This window comes from Arachis hypogaea, chromosome 19, assembly GCF_003086295.3.
Source record: "Arachis hypogaea cultivar Tifrunner chromosome 19, arahy.Tifrunner.gnm2.J5K5, whole genome shotgun sequence".
NCBI lineage: Eukaryota > Viridiplantae > Streptophyta > Magnoliopsida > Fabales > Fabaceae > Arachis > Arachis hypogaea.
This window is the reverse complement of record NC_092054.1, coordinates 83,382,753-83,387,614: the sequence shown is the minus strand read 5'-3', so window position 1 is coordinate 83,387,614 and position 4,862 is coordinate 83,382,753. Positions and strand designations below refer to the sequence as shown.

General features: G+C 36.7%; 1 non-coding gene across 1 annotated transcript; it reads right to left on the bottom strand.

The window, feature by feature from the left end:
• Positions 1 to 2,536: 2,536 nt before the first annotated feature.
• Positions 2,537 to 2,644, bottom strand: LOC112780553 (small nucleolar RNA R71). Its single transcript, XR_003191380.1, has one exon. It is a non-coding gene; the product is annotated as a small nucleolar RNA R71 (small nucleolar RNA).
• Positions 2,645 to 4,862: the final 2,218 nt, after the last annotated feature.

Below are 4,862 nucleotides of genomic sequence, written 5' to 3'. Positions count from 1 at the left end.
CATTTTTGGTGCCATTGCCAGGGAATCAATTTCGAACAACAATTCACAACCTGAGTAGCAATTTCGCATACCAAGTTTTTGGCGCCGTTGCCGGGGATTGTTCGAGTTTGGACAACTAACGGTTCATCTTGTTGCTCAGATTAGGTAATTTTCTTTTTATTTTATTTTCAAAAATTTTTTCAAAAATATTTCTAAAATTTTCTCATCTGTTTTCGAAAAAATAAAAATGTTTTCAAAAATAAATTATTCTATGGCTTCAAAATTTCTAAGAATGAATTCTAGTGTTTCATGAAGCATGTGAAGCCTGGCTGGCTGTAAAGCCATGTCTAAATTCTTTTGGACTGAGGCTTCCAACCATCAGATGTTATACGACTGTAGGGTATGTTAGGCATGTCATGTCTGATTTACATGCTGAAGCTTGGCTGGCCATTGGCCATGTCTAGTGTTTTGGACCGGAGCTTTCATTGAAAGCTTGGCCGGCTAGTGAGCCATGTCTAATTCCTGGACTGAAGCTTTAGACTAAGAATGCAAGATTCCTGGAATTCATATTAAAAATTTTGGAATCCTTATTTTTATCTTTCATAATAATTTTCGAAAAAAATCCAAAAAAAAATTAGAAAATCATAAAAATAAAAAATATTTTGTGTTTCTTGTTTGAGTCTTGAGTTATGTTATAAGTTTGGTGTCAATTGCATGTGCATCTTGCATTTTTCGAAAATTTCATGCATTCATAGTGTTCTTCATGATCTTCAAGTTGTTCTTGGTAAGTCTTCTTGTTTGATCTTTGCATTTGCATGTTTTGTGTCTTTTCTTGTTTTTCATATGCATTCTTGAATTCTTAGTGTCTAAGCATTAAAGAATTCTAAGTTTGGTGTCTTGCATGTTTTCCTTGCATTAAAAATTTTTCAAAAATATGTTCTTGATGTTCATCATGACATTCAAAGTGTTCTTGGTGTTCATCTTGACATTCATAGCATTCTTGCATGCATCACATGTTTTGATCTAAAATTCTCATGCATTGCATCATTTTTCTTGTTTTTCCCTCTCTTCATTAAAAAAAATTCAAAAATAAAAAAAAATCTTTCCCTTTTTCTCTCATCAAATTCGAAAATTTGGATTGACTTTTTCAAAAATTTTTAAAATCAAGTTGTTTTCATGAGTCAAATCAAATTTTCAATTTGAAAATCTTATCTTTTTCAAAATCTTTTTCAAAAATCGAATCTTTTTTAATTTTTTAGTTATTTTCAAAAATTTTAAAAAAATATTTTTCAAAAATATTTTTCTTAATTTTACATAATATTTTCAAAAATAACATCATCAATTAATGTTTTGATTCAAAAAATTTCAAGTTTGTTACTTGCTTGTTAAGAAAGATTCAAACTTTAAGTTCTAGAATCATATCTTGTGATTTCTTGTGAATCAAGTTATTAATTGAGATTTTAAAAATCAAATCTTTTTCAAAAACTAATTTCAATCATATCTTTTCAAAATATCTTATCATATCTTTTTCAAAAATTTGATTTCAAAATATCTTTTCTAACTTCCTAACTTCTTATCTTTTCAAAATTTGTTTCAACTAACTAACTAACTTTTTATTTGTTTCCTAACTTTTTCAAAGCTACCTAACTAACTCTCTCTCTCTAATTTTCGAATATATCTTCCCTCTTTTTCAAAAATTTCTTTTTAATTAACTAATTATTTTTATTTTTGATTTCAAAATTTTTCGAAAATTACTAACCTTTTTCAAAATCTATTTTCGAAAATCACTAACCCTTTTTCAAAAATTATTTTCGAAAATTCTCCCTCTCCCATCTTATTCTATTTATTTATTCATCTACTAACATCTCATCTCACATCTCAACCCTCCTCACAGTTGTGTTTCTTCCATTACATTACATTCTTTGTCTCCCTCTTTTCTTCCACTCACAAAGGAATCCCTATACTGTGGTATAAAGGATCCATATTATTATTATTATTTTTTCTGTGCCCTCTTCTTTGTCATATGAGCAGGAGCAAGGACAAGAACATTTTTGTTGAAGCAGATCCAGAACCTGAAAGGACTCTGAAGAGAAAATTAAGAGAAGCTAAATTACAACAATCCAGAGATAACCTTTTAGAAATTTTCGAACAAGAAGAGGAGATGGCAGCCGAAAATAATAATAATGCAAGGAGGATGCTTGGTGACTTTACTGCACCTAATTCCAATTTACATGGAAGAAGCATCTCCATTCCTGCCATTGGAGCAAACAACTTTGAGCTGAAACCTCAATTAGTTTATCTGATGCAGCAGAACTGCAAGTTTCATGGACTTCCATCTGAAGATCCTTTTCAGTTCTTAACTGAATTCTTGCAGATATGTGATACTGTTAAGACTAATGGAGTAGATCCTGAAGTCTACAGGCTCATGCTTTTCCCTTTTGCTGTAAGAGACAGAGCTAGAATATGGTTGGACTCTCAACCTAAAGATAGCCTGAACTCTTGGGATAAGCTGGTCACGACTTTCTTAGCCAAGTTCTTTCCTCCTCAAAAGCTGAGCAAGCTTAGAGTGGATGTTCAAACTTTCAAACAGAAAGAAGGTGAATCCCTCTATGAAGCTTGGGAAAGATATAAACAGTTGACCAAAAAGTGTCCTTCTGACATGCTTTCAGAATGGACCATCCTGGATATATTCTATGATGGTTTATCTGAGCTATCAAAGATGTCACTGGACACTTCTGTAGGTGGATCCATTCACCTAAAGAAAACGGCTGCAGAAGCTCAAGAACTCATTGACATGGTTGCTAATAACCAGTTCATGTACACTTCTGAAAGGAATCCTGTGAGTAATGGGACGCCTATGAAGAAGGGAGTTCTTGAAATTGATACTCTAAATGCCATATTGGCTCAGAATAAAATATTGACTCAGCAAGTCAATATGATTTCTCAGAGTCTGAATGGAATGCAAGCTGCATCCAACAGTACTCAAGAGGCTTCTTATGAAGAAGAAGCTTATGATCCTGAGAACCCTGCAATAGCAGAGGTGAATTACTTAGGTGAACCTTATGGAAACACCTATAACTCATCATGGAGAAATTATCCAAATTTCTCATGGAAGGATCAAAAGCCTCAACAAGGCTTTAATAATGGTGGAAGAAACAGGTTTAACAATAATAAACCTTTTCCATCATCCACTCAGCAACAGACAGAGAACTCTAAACAAAATACTTCTAATTTAACAAACTTAGTCTCTGATCTATCTAAGGCCACTGTAAGTTTCATGAATGAAACAAGATCTTCCATTAGAAATCTGGAAGCACAAGTGGGCCAGCTGAGTAAAAGGATCACTAAAATCCCTCCTAGTACTCTCCCAAGCAATACAGAAGAGAATCCAAAAGGAGAGTGCAAGGCCATTGACATAAGCACCATAGCCGAACCCAAAGAAGGAGAGGAGGATGTGAATCCCAAGGAGGAAGACCTCCTGGGACGTCCAGTGATCAATAAGGAGCTTCCCTCTGAGGAACCAAAGGACTCTGAGGCTCATCTAGAGACCATAGAGATTCCATTGAACCTCCTTATGCCCTTCATGAGCTCTGATGAGTATTCCTCTTCTGAAGAGAATGAGGATGTTACTGAAGAGCAAACTGCCAAGTTTCTTGGTGCAATCATGAAGCTGAATGCCAAATTATTTGGCATTGATACTTGGGAAGTTGAACCTCCCTTATTCATCAATGAACTAAGTGATCTGGATCAACTGACATTGCCTCAGAAGAGACAAGATCCTGGAAAGTTCATAATACCCTGTACCATAGGCACCATGATCTTTAAGGCTCTGTGTGACCTTGGTTCAGGAATAAACCTCATGCCCCTCTCTGTAATAGAGAAACTGGGAATCTATGGGGTGCAAGCTGCTAAAATCTCATTAGAGATGGCAGACAGTTCAAGAAAACAGGCTTATGGACAAGTAGAGGACGTGTTAGTAAAGGTTGAAGGCCTTTACATTCCTGCTGATTTCATAGTCCTGGATACTGGAAAGGAAGAGGATGAATCCATCATCCTAGGAAGACCTTTCCTGGCCACAGCAGGAGCTGTGATTGATGTTGACAGAGGTGAACTAGTCCTTCAATGGAATGAGGACTCCCTTGTGTTTAAAACTCAAGGATCTCCCTCTGCAACCATGGAGAGGAAGCATGAAAAGCTTCTCTCAAAGCAGAGTCAACCCAAGCCCCCACAGTCAAACTCTAAGTTTGGTGTTGGGAGGCCACAACCAAACTCTAAGTTTGGTGTTGAACTCCCATATCCAAACTCTAAGTTTGGTGTTGGAAGGTCTCAACAATGCTCTGAACATCTGTGAGGCTCCATGAGAGCCCACTGTCAAGCTATTGACATTAAAGAAGCGCTTGTTGGGAGGCAACCCAATTTTTATTTATCTAACTATATTTTTCTTAGTTATATGTCTTTATAGGTTCATGATCATGAGGAGTCACAAAATAAATATAAAAATTGAAAACGGAATCAAAAAAACAGCAGAAGAAAAATCACACCCTGGAGGAGCATCTGCCTGGCATTCAATGCCAGAACAGAGCATGGTTCTGGCGCTGAACGCCTAAAATGGGCAGCATTCTGGCGCTGAACGCCCAGAACAAGCATGGTTCTGGAGTTCAACGCCAGAAATGGCAACAAATGGGCGTTGAACGCCCAAAATGGGCACCAACCTGGCGCTGAACGCACAGAGTTGTGTGCAAAGGCATTTTACATGCCTAATTGGTGCAGGGATGCAAATCCTTGACACCCCAGGATCTGTGGACCCCACAGGATCATCTCAGGACCTGTAGACCCCACAGGATCACCTCAGGATCTGTGGACCGCACAGGATCCCCACCTAC